The 24,068-nt window shown below is 43.1% G+C and overlaps 1 long non-coding RNA gene across 1 annotated transcript; it reads right to left on the bottom strand.

Annotated features, from left to right (window-relative positions):
* Positions 1–9,249: 9,249 nt before the first annotated feature.
* On the bottom strand, positions 9,250–10,637 carry LOC144766946 (uncharacterized). Its single transcript, XR_013597996.1, has 4 exons — positions 10,503–10,637; positions 9,952–10,027; positions 9,776–9,868; positions 9,250–9,558 (listed from the first exon to the last, which is right to left on the bottom strand). It is a non-coding gene; the product is annotated as an uncharacterized LOC144766946 (long non-coding RNA).
* Between the last annotated feature and the right edge of the window lie 13,431 nt (positions 10,638–24,068).

The raw sequence follows: 24,068 nt of genomic DNA, 5'->3' as shown, positions 1-24,068 counted from the left end.
CTATCTCCTACGTTCACGCAGGCTTTAGAGAGTTTTCTGACCACTCCTTTCATTTTTCTCATTGCTGCTTGGGCCTTGAGACTATCTGATCTTGTCTCTTCCCGGTGTGCTGTGATCCCTTGATGAATTGATTCCATCATTGTCATCATTTGCACCATTGAGATTTGTGTGGTCTCCTGATTCTGTGCCTGGCTCGACCCCTGGTTTGAGTCTCCTTGTAGCAATGTTGTTGGGGAATGATCCCATGTTAATACTGCTTGATTTTTTTTTGATGGACTGCAGCTTTAATGGCCGTTGATGGTAGGCCTGACTCTAAGTCACTCTCTGTTTCTGGGTTACTTGCATCGATATCCGAGCTTTGCAGGTCATCATCCTCTGACCAATCAGCCTCTTCTGCTACGGAGAAGAAACATTCACTGGGGGTCTTCTTCTCTTTCTCGGTCGTGTCCCTCTGATTAGCATTTGTTATTAATTGTCCTTGTTCACCTGAAGTCGCAATGGCCATAGCTGGCTCTTTCGTTGGATCGCATGAAGCCGAGAGACTAGGGCCGTCTTTGAATCCACCTGCGGTCTCCCCTGCTTGACCAACTTGATGACTTTCGCAGTTGACATTTGCAGTGGAGGGACCAGCGGGCTGCACTGCCTCACCTTCTGGAGATGTCGCCACTATTTCGTTAGCCGGCGTAGGGGCTTGATCCTCCTTACTAGCATCTTTCTCAACACCCATCGCCTCTGTAGTTGACAGCACCGTCTTAGCCTGTACATCATTTGAGATAGAGACCTCATCTCCAGATTCCGGGTTTGGCTGTGTCTGTGGCTGCGGCTGTAGTTGTGAATCCGGCTCTTGTTCCAACTCTGACTCCGGAGCGGGCTCCTCAATTTCTTCAGTAATCGGTAGCGAAGTAGTTGCTACTACTGGGGCCATAGTTGTTTTAAGGTTTTTTTCCTTGCGGTTCAACATTTCAACAATACTTATAGTGGCAGTAGCAGGGGCTGAGGCGGCGGCTTGTCTAGTTCTAACAGATGGAGGCCTCCTCTCTTTGGGGGTACCCTGCCCTTGTGCTGGTAACCTTGTCCGACCCCCTGACTCGACTTCAGGCAGCACTGCCTCGATGCTAACACTGTCCATGACCGCACTCTCAACATTTACAGGGTCGCTGTCTGCACCAGCATTTTCGGCCACATTCCTCCTCTTTACAGGCGGCTTACCTCCGATGTTGATTTTCGGAGCCATCCGTGAGAGAGGTTGCCACTTCCCGCTGTTCTGCCTCCTGTCCTCGCAGCCCTTGAACAACGCTCTCTCCCCTCCTCTGACTCCGTAGCCTCTGCCAGGCTCCGTCCGAGCCTCTGCAATGCTCCGCCCCCTGACTCCGCGAACTCCGCGAGCTGCACCGGAGGGCCTGCCGGCCAACCCGAACCTCAGGAGTAGCAAGGCGGCTGCCCTCAATAGCCCGAGATGGAGTATTTTGCGGTAAGAGGCGTTCAGAGGCATCCGAACCGCATCCGAACCGCCGTGTATTAAATCTCGGCTTTTTTTTTTTTATTTCACAATTTTTCGTTCCCTTTTCGTCTTAATCACAGTCTCTCCGTTGAGCTCCAAGTCAGGAGAGTGCATTCAGCGGTATAATCCCAGCATTTAGGCAGCCAAAGGTTCGGGATGAGGTGCTGCCATGTCCACACTGCTTGCGCTGCTTCTCAGCCGTATCTCACGGCCGCCATGTTGCTCCCTGAAACACTCATTTCGAGCCGGCTAGAATTTTTTCCGCTGGGCTAAATTTCATTTCAGCTTTTGTGTACAAATGTGATTTGTATGCTATTGGTACTGTTTCTCCCTCATTAGAGGTTAGGTATGTGAATCCGCATCTTCCTGGGATGACCCGAATCACAAGGTTGCGTGTGTTATCGCGTGTTTGCAATTTTGTTTTAGCTAACATGTCTGTTTGCAATGATCTCAACATTTCTGTGTGTTTTTGAGTCCAATTGATTGTTTTAAAATCTGGTTTTATTAGGTCATAGAGAGGTTTAACTCTCTCTGCATAATTTAGAATGTAAGTTCTTCCGAAATTCAGGAAACCTAGAATTGATTGTAAGTTTTTCAGCGTTCTTGGTGCTTGGATTACAGTGCATTTCTCTAAGAAATTGTCAGCCAGGCTTTTGCCTTCACTTGATAATTCATATCCTAAAAACAGGACAGTCAGATGGGCAAATCTTGACTTCTTGAAGTTGAAATTGTAACCCTCTGCTGCGAACCCAAGTATTATGGTGTTCACTCTTTTCAAGTGAGTATCCAAGTCATCATCTGTTAGATAGATGTCATCGACATAAGATAATGCCTCATCATCATACAGTTGTAGTAACTGTTACTCTCGCTGAGAATAATCCTGGGCTGTTCTTGAACCCCTGTGGCAAACAACAGAAATTTTTCTGCGAGCCATTTATTGAGAAAGCGATCAAATATCTGCTTTCAGGTGCTATATTTTGACAAAAGAATCCATTAGAGATGTCTAATGTTGTTTTGTATTTTTTGCGCACTATGCTATTCATTAGTGCTGCACTGTGTGAGTTTTGTACTGCAAAAGTTTTGCAGATGAGTTTAGGTGTCTGTAGTCCAAAACTAGACGATATGAATCATCTGGTTTGGAGACAGGAAACAAAGGATTGTTCATTTGTGAGGTGCAAGTTTCAATCACCCCCTGGTATTCAAGTTTATCTAAGATCTCCCTGACCTGTTTTTTAGCTTCTTGCTTAATTGGGTACTGCCTCTGTGCAGTTGGTTGAGATTTTTACTGGATTTTGTGAGGAAAAGAGTCCTCATCCCATCCCACATGGTTTTTATATAATGCAGGAGCGGTATACACCTGTTACAACGCATTTTTTACTCCGCACTACCATTACAACGCGACTTTTACTCCGCATACCATTACAACGCATTGCGCTGGGGGGCGCTGTAGGATAGGGAATAAGTTTAATTTTCTATCCAACACCTTCCCTAGTGTCCACGGGGACTGGTGTTGGAATAGAAAATTATACTTACCACTATCCAGCGCCCCAAGGCGCTATGCGTTGTAACGGTATGCGGAGTAAAAGTCGCGTTGTAATGGTATGCGGAGTAATAGTATGCGTTATAACGTCATACATCCTGCAGGAGCTTGGGCTACTGCCCACTTTCTTGCAAGTGTATATTTTTACGAATTTGAATGTGATTTGAGATGGCAGGCATAATCATTTCTTCGCCATGAGGGCACTCCCTGACAAACTCCGGTGGCCAGTCTTTTTCAGCTAAAAGAATGTCATAGCCTTTGGAGAGATTATCCCAAAATAGACCTCTTATTTTCCTAGTCTTATCTCCCTCTATACGTAAAGTTATTTCGTATATTTTATAAGGTTTGCTAACTCTGGTATCTGCAGTTTCCACCTGAATGTATTCATTCGTGTCCACTGTCTCCAGATGATTCATCAGGATCTTGCGAGCTATGCTCACTTCTGCTGCGCTGTCTAGCATTGTTTGAGCCCACTCTCCGTTTTTCAGCTGTGTCCTCAGGATCCTCGGCATGTTTGATTACTTTAATGCTGGCTACCTTCTTTTTTGGAAATTGTAGTTTTTTACTTTGATGAGCAGGTTCCTTGTCTTTGGACTTGAAGTGCTCTTCCCTTTGTTCTGACCGTCCTCTTCTTTCCGATTTCTGCGAGGAAGTCTGAAAAGGTCGAGAGGGACGCGTATCAATATCTTGATATCTATCAGGTTTCTTCAAATTATCCCTATTTCTAAGGTTGTACTTTTTCTCAGAGGGCTCAAGCCCTGATCTTTTGACTGGGTAGGAGTGTTCTGCTTAATTCAGAAACTCTGTCCATCACCACTCCCTTTTGAATCGTTTTGCCCACCACAAGTGTGGAAGGGTATGCTCAGATGTGAGTCCCTTGCTCACTGCACCATCAGGATTCAAGCAAGCCGGGCCGAAGACGGCTGTAATGCCAGAAACCGGTCCCCGGAAGCTTGTTTCCTTTCCAGTAAAGAATTGGCTTGGTAGTTTGGTCTGCCCTGTTCCCATGATGCACTGGGCCAGGGACAGACTAATTTGCATGTAGCCAGGTTCTGAACTGGGATGGTGCAGTGAGCTAAAAAACGGTGATGGATCAAGCCCTGATCTTTTGACTGGGTAGGAGTGTTCTGCTTAATTCAGATACTCTGTCAATCACCACTCCCTTTTGAATCGTTTTGGCCACCACAAGTGTGGAAGGGTATGCTCAGATGTGAGTCCCTTGCTCACTGCACCATCAGGATTCAAGCAAGCCGGGCCGAAGACGGCTGTAATGCCAGAAACCGGTCCCCGGAAGCTTGTTTCCTTTCCAGTAAAGAATTGGCTTGGTAGTTTGGTCTGCCCTGTTCCCATGATGCACTGGGCCAGGGACAGACTAATTTGCATGTAGCCAGGTTCTGAACTGGGATGGTGCAGTGAGCTAAAAAACGGTGATGGATCAAGCCCTGATCTTTTGACTGGGTAGGAGTGTTCTGCTTAATTCAGATACTCTGTCCATCACCACTCCCTTTTGAATCGTTTTGGCCACCACAAGTGTGGAAGGGTATGCTCAGATGTGTGTCCCTTGCTCACTGCACCATCAGGATTCAAGCAAGCCGGGCCGAAGACGGCTGTAATGCCAGAAACCGGTCCCCGGAAGCTGGTTTCCTTTCCAGTAAAGAATTGGCTTGGTAGTTTGGTCTGCCCTGTTCCCATGATGCACTGGGCCAGGGACAGACTAATTTGCATGTAGCCAGGTACTGAACTGGGATGGTGCAGTGAGCTAAAAAACAGTGATGGATCAAGCCCTGATCTTTTGACTGGGTAGGAGTGTTCTGCTTAATTCAGATACTCTGTCCATCACCACTCCCTTTTGAATCGTTTTGGCCACCACAAGTGTGGAAGGGTATGCTCAGATGTGAGTCCCTTGCTCACTGCACCATCAGGATTCAAGCAAGCCGGGCCGAAGACGGCTGTAATGCCAGAAACCGGTCCCCGGAAGCTTGTTTCCTTTCCAGTAAAGAATTGGCTTGGTAATTTGGTCTGCCCTGTTCCCATGATGCACTGGGCCAGGGACAGACTAATTTGCATGTAGCCAGGTTCTGAACTGGGATGGTGCAGTGAGCTAAAAAAACGGTGATGGATCAAGCCCTGATCTTTTGACTGGGTAGGAGTGTTCTGCTTCATTCAGATACTCTGTCCATCACCACTCCCTTTTGAATCGTTTTGGCCACCACAAGTGTGGAAGGGTATGCTCAGATGTGAGTCCCTTGCTCACTGCACCATCAGGATTCAAGCAAGCCGGGCCGAAGACGGCTGTAATGCCAGAAACCGGTCCCCGGAAGCTTGTTTCCTTTCCAGTAAAGAATTGGCTTGGTAGTTTGGTCTGCCCTGTTCCCATGATGCACTGGGCCAGGGACAGACTAATTTGCATGTAGCCAGGTTCTGAACTGGGATGGTGCAGTGAGCTAAAAAACGGTGATGGATCAAGCCCTGATCTTTTGACTGGGTAGGAGTGTTCTGCTTAATTGAGATACTCTGTCCATCACCACTCCCTTTTGAATCGTTTTGGCCACCACAAGTGTGGAAGGGTATGCTCAGATGTGAGTCCCTTGCTCACTGCACCATCAGGATTCAAGCAAGCCGGGCCGAAGACGGCTGTAATGCCAGAAACCGGTCCCCGGAAGCTTGTTTCCTTTCCAGTAAAGAATTGGCTTGGTAGTTTGGTCTGCCCTGTTCCCATGATGCACTGGGCCAGGGACAGACTAATTTGCATGTAGCCAGGTTCTGAACTGGGATGGTGCAGTGAGCTAAAAAACGGTGATGGATCAAGCCCTGATCTTTTGACTGGGTAGGAGTGTTCTGCCTAATTCAGATACTCTGTCCATCACCACTCCCTTTTGAATCTGTTAAAAAGAGGAGCCTAATTAGTGCGTAATTTAGAATTTAAGGGCATGTGTTAGTAATGGGGCTCTTCTCACATTGCTTACCTGTCAGTGCAGCAGTGACTTGTGCCCCCGACGGTTGTCCTACTTATTGACTCGCAAGTATTAATAAAGGCCAATACTCTTTCCTAGCTGGAAGGAAAGAGATCACGTATTTAATACTAAGTCCATAATATTTAAATTTTTTAAAAACTGTATAGTGATGTTATCAACGGCCAGATCCCTGGGCTCACCTTAATGATGGTACAGTGAATCTACCAAACGGTACTCCGCAGCAAGTGTTCAGGACCGATGCTGTTTGCGGGTTCTCAGATTGGAAATACAAACGGTGCTGTTTCCCACTGTAAGGGAAAAAGTCACATGTGTATTACAAGGTGGTTCTATGACGGTTATCTGATAGTTTACCAAGTTGTGAAAGACCGATTATACTAAGGACCGTGTCCCAGCCGTGTGAGAGATACCCGGGATATCTGTGCTCACCTTTGCCAACTAATGGGTACTCAACAACGGATACCGCCCGCCGAAGGAGAAGTATCTTCCTGGTCGGCATGGCTCCTGATTAGTTTTGCTCAGGACGGCTGTAACAACGCTGATATACGTCAGCTGTAGCATGCGCGACGACGTCGACGGCCAGGCACGTCCGCTACTAGACATGACGTCGGTTGCGTGGCAACCATGAGAGTTGGAAGCTTTGCAGTCGACCAATCACGCCTTGATGTGTATATGCGTCAGAAGTTGTTAGGCAAACTTCATAGTGTCAATTGCTATATCCACGAAGCCGACATACTCAACTTTAAATGCAGTACGGGGCAGCATTTGTTATAGGATGACTGCGAGATAAACGCCATGGTTACAGGATAAAGCATGCGACATTCGTTGGACATGAAAAAAACACAATTCACAGTTTCATATATACATCGTATGCAGTTACGTGGTATTGCAGTGCTCTGTCGGCATTAGACACAGAGCACTAAAAGTCACAAATTGCACTTATTGTTCACTTCTTTAAAGCCTTTTTGCAAATGATATATATTGGAAGTATTTATGAATGACTACAATTTATAAAACGATACATAAATACAGAGATGGTTTGAAATATATTTTTTTTTTTTTTAAATGTGGCTGGAATTACCTTTGTGTAAAGAGATGTTTGAACGCTACATATGTTTATGAGACAGTAAAAGAAATACTTTGCACCCGAATGAACCAATTGTTTATAATACTAATTAACTGCCCAGGTTCATAGGGATACTGGGTCAACCCCATTGGATACTGAACTAGTTTGAGTGCAGGTGCATGCCTGCGAGGGTTTACTCTCATTAAGTGTATTTCTGTGGTGATTTGTTCGTATAAGTTTGTCACACTTTGTATTATTTTGTTGATGATGTCAGAGAAAGAAACGTTGGCTTATAGTGAAGAATATATAGCCAAGTTGATAGAAGAACAGGGAGCTTCCAGTTTCCTATTAGGGACAGATAGGTCACCTGCAGATGCTGGATTAAGTGAAAAATTGGCAAAACTAGAAAGACTAGAAAAAAAGTTAATAAGATCACAATTACATGGACATGCGTTAACTAAATACTTGGAATCGAATATCATTCCAAAAGGATTGCAGGTACGTAATGAACCCGCAATTTTTGTAGACGTGCCTAAGTTCAGGGAAGGGTTCAGTTACGTGGTTAACAACTGCTCCAGGCACTGGATGGTGCTTGGGGTTGAGACTGCAATAAAATATGTGAAGAAACTGATGCAAGAAATTGAAGAATTAAAAAGGGAGATACTGGGTGATTCTGCACTAACGAATGCAAAAGAAGCTTTGGAACGTGCAGACAAAGCATTAATAGAATTTAACACCATGACATTGAATAGGAAGTTGGATAAACTGAGCAAGGACGTGCGCAACTACGATAAGAAAGTAACGTACACCTATCTCAGTGATAACTATTATCAGCAGGACAGTCAGGGTACCTTTACTAACAGGTGAAGACAAGGTCCAAGAAGGTTCTACACAGGGCAGGGGATGGAATATACATCAGGGAACGTCCCGGGTAAGATTTTACCATCCAGAGACCCATGGGGAGATATCCACGAGGAAACAGACTTACAGATGGTAGATCAGGGAGCACACACAACCGATCAAATACATAGTTCACAAACAGCGGGACACAGTATGAGTAATCAGACTGAGCAGATCACCAGTCTCACTGTGGAGGTGGCAAGGGACATATCTCAAACCACAGTTGACAATGTCAATCCCACCGCCTCTATTGGTCCAGCACCGCCGAGTATCCAGGACAAAAGTATTGTCGCAGTGAACCAGCTGGAACAGATTAACACTGTGGATATGGTACGAAGTAGACCCACACCTTTGGATGCCATTATAAACTTATCCAACTATGTGAGGGCTAGTGCAGAGAGTAGTATCCTTGCGAAAGGACTCACGTTTGTACCAACAGTGATACCTGACTCCTTCAAGATGCAATTAGAACTTCAAAGGTTTTTTCGGAAAACCCGTCTGAAATATTTATTTTCAAAAAATAGATACAGCCCAAGTAATGTAGCAACGCCATTCAAGCCATCTTCAGAGTTTACGCCTGCGTCCTTTATGATGAGCGAGAGGATCCTCGCATTTGAAAAAATTGTATTGGAGGATGTGTTGCAGTTGTTTAAAATCAAGAAATACATCCCTTACAATATCAGCAAGGAAGAGCGTCTGGCCCTCTCTACTCTGGGACAGAACAAGTCCATGTATTTATTTACTTATTATGTATGTATTTATTTACTTATTAAGTGCGTCTGCCACCCAAAGGGTATCCTGGCGCTGAGACTGCATCCGTGCTACAAACAGGTCTTCCAATTACATTTTCCTTGGGAACAGGAACGTTTTCAGGTCCTTTTTAAAAGAGGGGAGATCCTGTCTGCTCCTCAGTGTCAACGGGAGCGAGTTCCAAAGTGTGGCGGCCGTAAAGCCAAACGCCCGGCCGCCCATCCTCACTCTATTTATCCTTGGAACCGTCACTAAGAACGCAGAGGAGGATCTTAAGGATCTAGTGGCGCAGTACCAGGAGAAAAGGTTTCGGATCGGCGTCGGCCCCAGTCCATGCAAGGCCTTAAAAACAAGACATTTGCAAGAAAATAGGCCAGCAAGGGGTTTTATTTCAGTGTTATGAATTTAGCCACCATGGGAAATAAATCAATCAGTTACCCACACTAATATCAATAAGTGGCTGAGTTTGAATTATTAAAACAATGTTATTACCACACTAATAACATAAATAAACACAAGAACCAGGGTTATAGTCAAAGAAATATTATTTTCTTTATAATGAATAAAAAGAGGGTACTGAAAAATGCAATTGGGATAAATGAGGAGCGTCCTACATACTCCTACATTAAATCTCCAAACTAAGTCAATACTGCAAAACAATGATAATATAATGATTCCAAATCAACAGAATAAGTGAAAATCAATATAACAAATAAAATCAAGCAGAATTAGACTTTGTAGTCGACGTTTCGCTCTTTAGCAGTAATTTCATAAGACCATCATCAGGACTTCGTTATTTTTGCATTTGGGATGGTGACCCTAAAGAAAACTGTGAAAAACAGTATTTCATTATAACCTGGTTATGTACAACAAAAGATAGATCAGAACAGAGTTTACCAAAAACACCTATTACTTAAAAATTCAGGTGGTACATGAGTTACTGCTGATCTGTTTACAATTTTTTAATGCAAGATTAATACAAAATTTCACAGTCGGTGTGGCGACATTATAGCAGCAATCAATGAAAAGGTCATAAAAAAGCTTACATGTAGAGTACACCGCCTAGCGGTCAGTAAAGCTGATCGGAGTCTATCAATAAAAAACAGTCGGATCCAGGCCTTCCAAATTCAATATGGGTCCTACAAAAAAAGAATTTTTTTCGCTAGTTTACTGTTATTTAACCTGTTGATTTGTTAGAGACTCGAAAATAAAGGCATTTTACCTTGGGCAAATATTTGTTAAGCTCCAAGTGTAGACTGGGAATTCAATTCCAAATAGTGCATTTAATTTGACACGATCTAATAAAGGAAAAAACGTAAGTGTCATGTTAATCAGGAATAGGGAAACTCAACAGTTTTACCTGAATGGAAAAATCACGTGAAAGACATGTGGTTCATAAATGAAAGTTATGTGGCACAGTCTAGATGCTGTCATGTAGTTGATTGCATGAAATGGCTCAGAATTAATTACCGACCACAGCAATCTAGAGACTGTACACTCTCGTCCGGTGTATTATGTAAAAATGGCTCAGAATTACTTTCAAGCCACATGGGGCACAGATTTATCGGAGGCAGAAATGCATGAAAAAATAGAGAAGAGAAAGGAGCATTTGTTATAAACAATCCTTCTGACTAATATGCATATACAAAAGCAAACAGCAACGAGGCTTTTGCACGTTGAAGCATAATCACGCTATTGTTAGTGCACTAGTTGCCATGATGTGAGCGACCTAGTAACAGTCAACATACAGTAATCGGTTATTCAGTCACTTACTTGAAGGGTTTTATTTGGAAACACGATGCGGCTTGCGTATACAGCGTCAGGGCAACAGCAGTATTCAAAACAGCTGAAACCTCGAAGCTCAGAATTCCCGTTATTTAAACGAAACTAGCGCGGGGAAAGCCGGCGTTTGCCACAGTTGTCATAGAAGACGGACTAATTATTTTGGTTAGTTAAACGAAGTTGCGTGGGAGCTGCCAGCGTTCACTGCAGTTGAAACAAAGAAGGGACTGGTTATTTTAACTAAACCTAGGTTGTGAATTTCAACGACTGCCATATTGGAATGTTTGTTTGATGCAATAGCACGTTAGTTCTATACCTTAAGTTGATCAAATGGTTTGTATGTTTAAAACCAGGGGGATTGGTTAAATTTATAACTGAATAATTATATATTTATGGTATAAGGGGAACTCATTAGAAAATGTATTTAGAAAAGATTGTTCTCGTCATGTATTTTGCCACATAAGAGAATCTATCACCATTATTGTGCTTACAATCTATGAGTAATATCTCAGTGCAAAATAAATCAATAAAGGATGCATACATTATAGATAGTGCCATCGAAGTACTGTCGTCATTAATAGACGCGCCCAATCTTTACAATATATATGCAAATGATGAATCTAATCGGCAGATGAAAATACAACTATTTCCAAAACATTATCAACGATGTTTCTAGATTTTAAACACTATCATTGCATATTTGTACAGGGAGAGAACAATAAAGACATAATTGAGATCATTTAAGACAGGCAAGGGTGTGCCATTCAGTGAATGAATTCATTCCTCTTTTGAGACAGTCTGCGAATTCAATCCATCGATTTTCTTTGATGGTTAGGATTCTGTCAACATTTCTCTGTCTGATTGTTGGTTTAACCACTTCAATGACCCACCATGTCATTTCCTTATCAGAATGTTTGAATTTAGAATAGTGATCAACTAGTGGTGCATTTTCAACTCTGCATCGAATACGGGATTGATGCTGCAGAATTCTCTGTTTGGCCATTTGTGTGGTCTTGCCAATATATAGGAAACCGCATAGGCAGCTGATGCAGTAAATGACATTAGTAGTCCTGCAATTGGAAAAGTGGTTGATTGCTATATTTTTCCCATTAATGACAAAAGATTTGATGTTTTTTGTCGTATTGCAGGCAATGCAGCTATTGCATTTGAAATGCCCCTGCATTGGTACCAGCTGTCTCATGTTTTCAACTGTATTAAGATTTTCATAGTTGTATGATAAGATGTAATCCAGCTCAGAGCCAGGCCAGTAACACCTGCCATCTGTAGACGGCTCAGCAATACTGCATGGTCCACCGTGTCGAACGCGGCCGACATGTCAAGCAGCACTAAAAATGCTGATTTGCCCAAGTCGACTCGCGCCCTTAGATCGTCTAGCACGGCGACCAATGCAGTTTCTGTGCCGTGAGCCGGCCTAAAGCCGAACTGTGATGTGTCCAGGCAAGAGTTATTTTCCAAGAAACTGGGTAGAGTTTTTGTGACCCACTTCGCCACAACCTTTACTATAAAAGGCAAGAGCGAGATGGGTCTATAGTTGGCCGGATTTGAAGGGTCCAGAGAAGCCTTCTTCAGCAAAGGTCTAATAATTGCCATTTTCCAGCTTTCTGGGACCACTGCTGTGCATAGTGATTGACAACAGATAGTGTGGAGCGGCGGAAACATCTCGTTTTGGAACGCCTTCCAGATCTTGTGAGGCATAGGATCAAGTGGTGATCCTGAGGACACACCATTTGCCAGAAGGCCATTGTTATGAAGGCGGCCAATAAGGGCGGAGCAGTCGTGGTACAGAACAGACAAGATTATTCCAATGAAATCAAACAACAGCTAGGTTCAACAGAAAGTTACCAGCGTATCTCTAAAGATCCGATGAGTGAAATAAAGATCCAAATAAAGAATGCCACAGAGTGGGGTATAAATGATGAGTTTTTGAGCAAGAAAGAATCTGAGTTCCTGGATCAAAAGGAATCGCGAACACCAACAATCTATACCTTGCCAAAAGTGCGTAAACGACTGGAAAATCCCCTGATACAACCGATTGTCTCGGGTTGTGGTTCAGTATTAGAGCCACTAAACCAATTTATTGATTCTTTTCTACAGCTGTTTGTCCCACAGACTAAATCTTATGTGCGTGACACTATGCATATTATTCAATTGCTGGAGGATTTCCCATTTGACCAACAGAAGAATATAATGGTGACGATGGATGTATCATCATTCTACACCTCGATTCCCCAAGACAAAGCGATTCAGACGGTAAGAAATGTGTTGGATCAAAGAGCAAGACCACACTGAATATTTACAGCTTTCCTGATTACGCTGTTGGAAATAGCAATGCAAAAGAACTATTTTGTATTCGAGAATCAATTTTTTTTTCAATGTAAGGGAGTGGCGATGGGGGCTACATATGCCCCGAGTCTAGCAAACATCTTTATGGACAAGTACGAGGAGGATCATCTGTACACTGACTCAAACCCATACCGCAATAACATTGAGGTATGGAAAAGATACATTGATGATGTTATTATGATTTGGAATGGAAACCAGGGGTCACTTGACGATTTCTTTGCATGGATAAATCAGAGGACTAAAGATATACAATTCACGATGTCTAGTAGTACTGTCTCAATAGACTTCCTGGACTTAACCTTCAAAACTGAAGAAGGTAGGTTATACTGTGATCTATATCGAAAACCATCAGAACGGAACACATTGTTGATGTACGGGTCCCATCACCCACGTAATCTGAGGGACAATCTCCCGCTGGGCCATTATCTTCGTATAAGAAGAAACTGTAGTCAAAGAAAGGACTTCTTTCGTGAAGCAGAGGAACTGACCAGCCGCCTAAAGGAAAGAGGGTACCCTGGAAGCCTATTAAAGCGTGCAAAGAAAAGAGCTTGGTACAGTCTCAGGGAGAACTTATTGGAAGTCAAACAGAAAAAGGAAAACTCCAACAACATTGTGTGTGTTACTACTTTTAACACTAAAAGTAACGATGTGAAGAAAATTGTATCAAAAGGATTGGAACTTGGTGGCAGGCGAACTGAAAACTACAGTGAAACCTATCTTTGCATTCAAACTAGGAAGGAATGTGAGGGACAAAGTGGTACAGGCTTACTTGGAACCGCAAAAGCCACTAGACATTCGGAGCATGCTGAACGTACCACCCATTATTGGCCACTTTAAATGTCGATCATGTAAGGCCTGTGACTTTTGTCATGAAGGGGACACTTTTACGCATGAAAACAGGACATACAAACTCCATAACTTTAGCAATTGCAATAGTACTAACCTTATTTATGCAATCATGTGCCACTGCGCTAAAATATATGTGGGCCAAACCACACAGAAAATAAAGACTCGCATTTTACAGCACATGAGCAGGGTGAAATGCAAAACACCAGGAGCACCCCTGTTGGAACACTTCTCCAACCAAAAACATACCCCGCAAGACATAAAATGGTGGGTGTTAGAAAGAATACATACTAACCCAAGAGGGGGTTTCATTTCACATTCTCTAAAATATAAGGAGTGTCGTTGGATCCACTCTCTAAACTCACTGAAGAACGGGTTGAATGAGACCGAAGAAACTAACAGGCAAATGGGACAACTGTAGGTTTTTGAATGGTCCCAGGATGCCCGTGTTAAATCCCCGTTTATAGTTTGTTATTAGAGATCAGACAGACTAGCATATAGATCGTTGGTGTACGATGATATATGTCTTTAGAAATGGTGGTATTATGAATGATTGAAAATATTATTATGCACCGTTTTAATGTTGACAGAGTACTGCAATACCACGTAACTGCATATGTCTTTAGGAATGGTGGTATTATGAATGATTGAAAATATGATTATACACAGTCTAATGCTGACAGAGCACTGCAATACCACATAACTACATACGATGCATATATGAAACTGCTGACAGAGTTCTGCAATATCACGGAACTGCATATGTCTTTAGGAATGGTGGTATTATGAATGATTGAAAATATGATTATACACCGTCTAATGCTGACAGAGCACTGCAATACCACATAACTACATACGATGCATATATGAAACTGCTGACAGAGTACTGCAATATCACGGAACTGCATATGTCTTAGGAATGGTGGTATTATGAATGATTGAAAATATTACCGTCTAATGCTGACAGAGCACTGCAATACCACGTAACTGCATACGATGTATATATGAAACTGTGAATTGTTTTTTTCATGTCCAACGAATGTTGCATGCTTTATCCTGTAACCATGGCGTTTATCTCGCAGTCATCCTATAACAAGTGCTGCCCCGTACTGCATTTAAAGATGAGTATGTCGGCTTTGTGGATATAGCAATTGACACTATGAAGTTTGCCTAACAACTTCTGACGCATATACACATCAAGGCGTGATTGGTCGACTGCAAAGCTTCCAACTCTCATGGTTGCCACGCAACCGACGTCATGTCTAGTAGCGGACGTGCCTGGCCGTCGACGTCCTCGCGCATGCTACAGCTGACATATATCAGCGTTGTTACAGCCGTTGTGAGCAAAACTAATCAGGAGCCACGCCAACCAGGAAGATACTTCTCCTTCGGCGGGCGGTATCCGTTGTTGAGCACCCATTAGTTGGCAAAAGTGAGCACAGATATCCCGGGTATCTCTCACACGGCTGGGACATGGTCCTTAGTATAATCGGTCTTTCACAACTTGGTAAACTATCAGATAACCGTCATAGACCCACCTTGTAATACACATGTGACTTTTTCCCTTACAGTGGGAAACAACACAGTTTGTATTTCAAATCTGAGAACCCGCAAACAGCATCGGTCCTGAACAATTGCTGCGGAGTACCGTTTGGTAGATTCACTATACCTTCATTAAGGTGAGCCCAGGGATCTGGCCGTTGATAACATCACCATACAGTTTTTTAAAAATTTAAAAATCATGGATTTAGTATTAAATACGTGATCTCTTTCCTTCCAGCTAGGAAAGAGTATTGGCCTTTATTAATACTTGCGAGCCAATAAGTAGGACAACCGTCGGGGGCACAAGTCACTGCTGCACCGACAGGTAAGCAATGTGAGAAGAGCCCCATTACTAACACATGCCCTTAAATTCTAAATTACGCACTAATTAGGCTCCTCTTTTTAACAGAACAGATTTATACAGTTCGATCTCCACCTTAAACCCGGCTGGGTTTGTGAGAAGGTGAATGTTTTAACTATTATAGCCAATCTGCGGCCTCTGTTTATTTTCAAAATCCACTCCTAAAGCCATCTTCCTTTAAATCACTTAGGCTGTCCCCTATCCCACACAGTCCTGAGGAAGACCCGCCTAGACACCCCTTGTGCGCTTCCAGACGGTCGAAAAGTCGACGAATAAGGTAGTGGACCTATTGCATGAAAATCCTTTATTTAATACTGACAATTGTAGTGTACAGTTGGATATTTGAAATATCATAGGCCTTGATAAACCTTTCTTGTGCCCCTCTTGTAAATAATGTGTTTATAGTTTGTATGTTACACTTGCGCCGAAAGCACAGAGCACTAAAAGTCACGAATTGCATTTATTGTTCACTTCTTTACAGCCTTTTTGCAACTGATATATATTGGAAGTATTTATGAATGACTACAATTTATAAAACGATACATAAATACAGAGATGGTTTGGGATTTTGTTTGTTTTTAAAAAAAAATTTGGCTGGAATTACCTTTGTGTGTAAAGAGATGTTTGAACGCTACATATGTTTATAGACCGTAAAAAAAAAGAAGAAAAAAAAGAAATACTTTGCACCCGAATGAACCAATTGTTTATAATACTAATTAACTGCCCAGGTTCATAGGGATACTGGGTCAACCCCATTGGATACTGAACTATGCAGACGGTCAAGGCAGGCACCACTGAGTGAAGCATCCTCCTGATGTAGCATACCTACACAGACACAGACAGACAAAGCATATCTACGGTTTAGGGTTCAGTGCGATTTACTAGGGTTTTTGGGTTTAAGTTGGTATGGTTCACGCTGATTCTAGGGCTCGGGCCCGATGCAGGCTCGTTCATAATGATGTTGGCAATGTTTTAGGGGGGTTTGGTGTTCTTTGGTCCAGAATTGGCAGAATTTTGGCCTTTTTAGGTGTTTTGCGGGCGCGTATGTTTTGGTGAAAACTAAGTAGACCTTCTTCTTCTTCTTCTTTTTCAAAGAGCGCAGTGGTTCGATTTTGTTCTGCCTTGCTGAGATTCTTCTGAATCGCTGGAACAAGTGACTGTCCAGGTAAGTTTCAAGAGGATCGAAGTAGTGGAAGTGCTTAAAACAGCAATGTTTTTTGAACAGCGCAATTTGCCATGTTTTGAATATAACAGTATTGCATGTTTTTGGGGGGCAGTTTGGGGGTGTTCTAGATTTGTGGGGGAGGGTGTGGGGGTATGGGAGCACTGCTGGGATAGCATAATTTTGATTGGAAGTGATTTGAAAAAAATCCATGGTGGGAAAGTGGAGTTAGGGTCTAGCTGCAGAGCGCGTTTGGACCGATGTTGACTGGTTGGCTGAACATTTTCTAAGCATGAGTTTTTGCATTTTTGCTTTTTGCCTGTTTAGGGGTGTTCTGCTTTTTTGCGGGTGGCTGCAGGGGTCTGGGGGCATAGCTCGGAAGATCTCATATCGGAATCAAGTGTTTTGGACCAAATCCATGGTGAAAAAGTTTTTCAGTTTTTGCGGATGGAGTGATTTGGGATTGAGGGCTAACTAATTCTGTCACTTTTTGCGGTTTTGCTTTTTGGCTGTTTAGGGGGGGTTAAACTTGTTTCCGCCTGGGTTGACCGGTCTGGGGGCATTGCTGTGAAGTTCTAATACCGGATAAAAGTGGTTTGGAGAAAATCGGAGTTGAAAAAGTTTTTGCGTTTTTGCTCACTTGCCTGTCTTCGGGGTGCTGTTTGGGGGGCTTCTAGGTTTTTGTGGGTGGGTTTTGGGGTCTGGGAGCACTGCTGGCACAGTCTAATGTTGATTGCATTTGTTTTTTAGGAAATCCATGGTGGAAAAGGGGAGTTAGGGCCTCGCTGCACAGCGCATTTGGACTGAATTCCAGGTAGGCCCGAAATTTGTTGTCTCACTTTTTGCGGTTTTGCTTTTTGGCTGTTTGGGGGTGTTAAACTCTTTTTTCGCCCGTGTTGAAGGGTCTGGGGGCATTGCTGGGAAGGTCTAATACCGGATAAAAGTGGTTTGGAGAAAATCCATTGTGGGAACGTTTTTAACTTTTCAGATTTTTCGCTCACTTTCATGTTTTCGGGGGCCTGCTTGGGGGGTTCCTGGTGTTTGGGGGTTTGGGGGGTCTTGGAGCAACGCTGGGTATGGATACCTTTAATTGCAAGTGGTTTGGAGAAAATCCATGGTGGAAAAGGGGAGTTAGGGCCTAGCTGCAGAGCGCGCACGGAGTGATTTGGGATTGAGGGCTAAATAATTTTGTCATTTTTTGCGGTTTTGCGTTTTGGCGTTTGGGGGTTTTAAACGTGTTTCTGCCTGGGTTGACGGGTCTGGGGGCATTGCTGTGAAGGTCTAATACCGGATAGAAGTGGTTTGGAGAAAATCGGAGGTGAAAAAGTATTTCCATTTTCAGGCATTTTGCTCACTTTAGCATTTTCGGGGGGCTGTTTGGGGGGGTTCCTGGTGTTTGTGGGGGTTTTTGCGGTCTTAGAGTAATGCTGGGTATAGATACTTTTGATTGCAAGAGGTTTGAACAAAATCTATGGTAGCAAAGAGGAGTTAGGGCCTAGCTGCAGAGCGCGCACGGAGTGATTTGGGATTGAGGGCTAAATAATTGTCACTTTTTGCGGTTTTGCTTTTTGGCTGTTTGGGGCAGTTAAACTTGTTTCCGCCTGGGTTGACAGGTCTGGGGGCATTGCTGTGAAGGTCTAATACCGGATAAAAGTGGTTTGGAGAAAATCGGAGGTGAAAAAGTTTTTCCATTTTCAGGCATTTCGCTCACTTTAGCGTTTTTGGGGGGCTGTTTGGGGGGGTTCCTGGTGTTTGTGGAGGGGTTTTGGGGTCTTGGAGCAACGCTGGGATACTTTTGTTGCAATAGGTTTGAAGAAAATCCATGGTGGCAAAGGGGAGTTAGAGCCTAGCTGCAGAGCGCGCACAGAGTGATCTGGGAACTATGCATAAATTTGTCAAAGTCCCCATTTTTGCATTTTTGCTTTTTGGCTGTTAGGGGGGGTTAAACTTGTTTTCGCCTGGGTTGACGGGTCTGGGGGCATTGCTAGGAAGGTCTAATACTGCATAAAATTGTTTTGGAGAAAATCCATTGTGGGAACATTTTTAACTTTTCAGATTTTTCGCTCACTTTCGACTTTCGTGTTTTCGGGGGCCTGCTTGGGGGGTTCCTGGTGTTTGGGGGGTTGGGGGTCTTGGAGCAACGCTGGGTATGGATACTTTTGATTGCAAGTGGTTTGGAGAAAATCCATGGTGGCAAAGGGGAGTTAGGGCCTAGCTGCAGAGCGCGCACGGAGTGAATTGGGATTGAGGGCTAAATAATTCTGTCTCACTTTTTGCGGTTTTGCTTTTTGGCTGTTTGGGGTGGTTAAACTTGTTTCCGCCTGGGTTGACTGGTCTGGGGGCATTGCTGTGAAGGTCTAATACCGGATAAAAGTGGTTTGGAGAAAATCGGAGGTGAAAAAGTTTTTGCGTTTTTGCTCACTTGCCTGTCTTTGCGGTGCTGTTTGCGGGGCTTCTAGGTTTTTGTGGGTGGGTTTTGGGGTCTGGGAGCACTGTTGGCACAGTCTAATGTTGATTGCATTTGTTTTTTAGGAAATCTATGGTGGAAAAGGGGAGTTTGGGCCTAGCTGCACAGCGCAATTGGACTGAATTCTAGGTAGGCACGAAATTTGCTGTCTCACTTTTTGCGGTTTTGCTTTTTGGCTGTTTGGGGGTGTTAAACTTGTTTTCGCCCGCGTTGACGGGTATGGGGGCATTGCTGGGAAGGTCTAATACTGGATCAAAGTGGTTTGGAGAAAATCCATGGTGGGAAAGTTTTTAACTTTTCAGAGTTTTCGCTCACTTTTGTGTTTTCGGGGGCCTGCTTGGGGGGGTTCCTGGTGTTTGCGGGGGGTTTGGGGGTCTTGGAGCAACGCTGGGTATGGATACTTTTGATTGCAAGTGGTTTGGAGAAAATCCATGGTGGCAAAGGGGAGTTTGGGCCTAGTTGAAGAAAGCGTTTGACACTATTTTTAACTTAGGGCTCGTTAGGGTTAGCAGTATTGCATGTGTTTGGGGGTGTCCGAGATTTTGGCAACTGGGTTCTGGGGTTTACACTTGGAGCACTTGTCGAGAAATGTCTAATTTTGGTTGCAAGTGGTTTGAAGAAAATCCATGGTGGGAAAGGGGGGATTTGGGCCTACTTTACTTTCAAAGTACGTTTTGTCACCATTTTTCACTAGGCCTCAGACAGGTAGCAGTATCGCACGTTTTTTGGGGTCTGATTGGGGGTATTCTACATTTTAGCGTCTGGGTTTAAGGGTCTGGGAGCACTGCTGGGAAGGTCTAATTTTGTCCTTAAATCATAGTTTACAGTACACCTAGCTTGAGGGGAAAGATCCGCAAAATTCGCCCATACTTATTTATCCTTCAAAAGGAGACTCAGAGTACGCCCTTTCGAAACTATTGTACTGTCGATTCTTAAACTGAAAGTGTGACTTTTTGCACTACACAGCGTACGTACCTTATATTCTTTTCTCAGTGGTGTTTTAATATCACTTCCTGTTTTTTCATCAACATTTACAGGGTGGTTTTCACCCTGTGCAATGGAAAAAAGGATGAAGTCAGGCTTCACATTAGCGCGCCGCAATTCAGCATCCGCCAGGCAGGCAGTGGACAGGGTGTCTTCTGGTCATCCAACATTGATCGACGAAGCGTCAGATGGAACGGAGGAGTAGCGCAAATAAGAGGAATGGCTGGATGCATGCAACTTCCCAAATTCAACAGGACAAGTACAACAACATACAGTAACAGTATCCATTCATTTCTACTTATCTTTTAAGTAATGTTATTGCTGTGAACTTCTATGAGTGTGACTCTGCATTTCTTTGCTCTCTGCTTCTAAATTTGCTATGTTTTTGCTATGTTTAACAGTAATTTAATGTTCTAAGTGTTTATTCTCTCTGAGGGCAGAGAGGCAAGTGAAATTGCGTAATGACTGCAGCCCTGTACTGTCAACTTGTTTCTTCGTAGTTACTAGTAATTTGCAGTAAGTAGTAGTGCTACTTTGCAGTAACCTAAGCATCCATTTAGTAAACAACTTCTGGCATGCAGTAGTGCACTTTCTTTATGTCCCTTTAAAGATTTATCAATATCTTCAAATCCAAAGATTTGTTTCTCTTCATTTGTTGTTTGACTGTCCATGCTGTGTTTTTTTCCTCTCTACCAAACTTTCCCAAATACCCCCATTCCCATCCAATTTTCAAACCCTAACCCTCTTCCCTCGGGCTGTGTGGTATTTCATTGTGGTGTGACTGACAACAATAATAAATTCCACACACTTGCTGGGAAGGATAATGTCAAAGCAATCAAAATCATTACAATCAGAGGTTCATGTGCGCCATCGTGGATTGATAAGAACATCCTCCTCCTACACGACCTGAACAATCAAATGCTTAATGCTTACGTTATGTTGATGACGTGTCCTTTGCCTTATTTTCTTATAGCAGTCAAACTCCACACAACTACTACTTATATTTACATTAATTTAGCACTGCTTAGGCTACAATTTAGGGCACTGTTCTCTACCGTACTATCTAATGTACTGTTTCTAAAGCTACGCTCAGGCCACTCAATGTTTAATTTCCTTTTTTTTCATATGGTGATACTGCCAGTGTGTACCACTACTGCTACCAGCACAGAAATGATATTGCATCCGTCGAGGATTCAAGTCAACAACCAACCTTAATCACCATTTGCAATGCAGGCAGCCCTGGGGCTACCCAGACTCTCAAATCACAGGTAAGATAAGCATATTGGAGAGGTAGTAGAATAATGGGCTAGGACTAAGTTGGGAGGAGAGCAGAGACTGACAGTACTACTAGTAAAGTACAGTAGTAGGGCTACTGAATTGACTAACTCGGTTACTTGCATTTTGGTACATTTCAGGACCAGATGTTTCATTCTTGCTGGTAAGTTTGAAGAAACCAAACGTCTAGTAACCACCGCCAACCCCCACACAAAATAATATGAGCGCGTATACTGTGTTTTGGTATGAAAAATATAATTATTAAGAAAGATAAATTATCGCTGTGTTGTCACAAAAATAAAATAAATTACCCCAACTCACCCCCCTCACTAACCAAACCAATGTCCAAAAATCCAAAAGTCCTGTTTCACAAAAACCCAATTCCCACACCCCCAACAGTCTTTAAAAAAGGGGAAAGGGACAGCGGTGGACTGCTGGTGCTGCACGTCCCGTAGCTCTTTGCGGAGGTCCCGGAGCTGGCGCTGATGTTTTTCGCCCAACCGCTCCAGGTAGTCCACTCGCTTTCGGAGGCGGCGCAGACGTGCATCTATGAAGAAAGAAAGAAAAATACTGTAGCCAATGGTCTTTAACATAAAGTCAAAATAATTCAACGGAAAGTTGACACACAGTAACACCAGCAAGTAGCAAACACAGTATAACATTTTGGCATGTATATTTCCGCCGTCTTTGTAAGCCTGTGACATTACTGGGAGTTTCAGGAATTCCACTAGTAGCACTATGGGTGGACTCACTACTACATACATAGTCAGAGAGTACTAAAAAAAGGCCTTTTTTACTTTTTTTCTCTTGTGTTGCAAAAGAAATTACTGGTACGTGAACTTGTGGTAGCCGCCATAATGGCAGCTCACTCAGCTTTCAACCAAGAAAAACAGACACAGGCCATGATGAAGCAGACTCGCAGTACTTTAAGCAGTACATGCAGGTGGGGATAGGAAGGTCTTACTTTTCTATAGGGGTGGCACTGCCACTGGCCATACTTCATCCACTCAGCATCTGCTCTACTACATCATACACCTCTGCTATCGATGAGGATAAAGAAGATAACATCCAGGCTTCCAAAGTACGTCTATGATTCTTCTTAATGTCTCAAATCTACCAACATTTCTTTTTGTCAACAACCAACTAACACCCGTTTCATTATATTTTGGAAACCGCCGTCTTATCTTGAATTGAATTCAACAAAACCATTGTTTACAGTCATAAATATTAAGACTCGCTCGTCCTTCGTATCACCCTTCTTTAACTTTTCGTTCTTCACATCCCTAAACTACATCTGATATGACTTGGCTTCACAATAAAAATTTGCCAGCTGAGTTTAAGTGAAATAGAGGGGGCCATTGGTTACCCGAGAAGTACCGCAGCTAATGCTATTACAAGTCAAGGTTGACTGTCTTCTCCGTGATAGCCCAAAAAGTAGTTCTAAATTAGTAACTGTTCTTAACAGTACAGTCTACTTATACTAGTGTACTGTGTACTACTGTACAGTACATCATACACTCCTTTGCGAGCCTTCTCAAAAACATTTCAATGAGTAAGGAGTATAATAACTTACCACCGTCCGCCGCCGCTGAGTCTTCCCCCCCAGCTCCTCCTTTTGGCGCCACCGCATCCAGAGTGGACCCCTCCGCACTGCTGGCCCCAGCACTGGTGGTCATCTGTGCCGCATCAGATGTTGTGACGTCTAGGAAAAACAAGTCATATTTTCAGATGCCATACACAACCCCCTATTTTCTCTCGTAATGGAAGAAAATGTTACATAACACATTTTTTATTACTGGGATTGAAAAAAAGTAACGGTTTTGGGGAGGAAGTGTTAACCTTTTATATGCTTATTCCATTAAATGCTACACTTCTTCTTATGACAACTGATGAATGCTTGCTTAACGTGCACCATTTTTCTCATTACAGAAAGAAGATTCCATTGCCCTTCTGCCAGACGATTCACCAACTACTAGTAAGTCATCACCAGCAGTACTTTAAGTACTTTAAAAAAGGTGGGGGCTCCCGCACAGTTATTCTAATAATTTCATATGTCTGTTAACTATTATTAAGTTTGAGTCATAGTAATTTCATTTATGGGAATGTTGTTTAAACTTTAACGTCATCTTCATCCATCACCATTGCTCGCTCCGAATACTACGCTATTAAAAATAAAGAAATAATGTTTTCATTTCTTAATTGAAAATAAAACTTTAAAACTAACAAACACTGTGTGGTTTTTGTTCACGAGTGAGTAAGCGGAAGGGTTTGAACTACTGCACTTGGCAGTCATGTTTCAGTGACTCAGATAGGCCAGGACTCGGCGGTAGTCTTCTTCTGTTCTTCTGGGTCGTAAAATAATTGGTCAGACACACTAGATAGTCGGTCAGGGGATTGGGGGTTCAACTTCTGTTCGGACTGAGCTATGTCGAAAGTCGAACTGCACCTATCATCAACAATGTCCTATTTCTCTTGTCCATACTTCTTTGTGTGCAGAATAGTCCCTGAAACACTAGCGGTATGGGATGTGCTCCTCTCAAATCAAAAAGGCAACTG

This window comes from Lissotriton helveticus, chromosome 7 (assembly GCF_964261635.1).
Source record: "Lissotriton helveticus chromosome 7, aLisHel1.1, whole genome shotgun sequence".
Lineage (NCBI taxonomy): Eukaryota > Metazoa > Chordata > Amphibia > Caudata > Salamandridae > Lissotriton > Lissotriton helveticus.
This window is presented reverse-complemented; position numbering and strand designations above follow the sequence as displayed.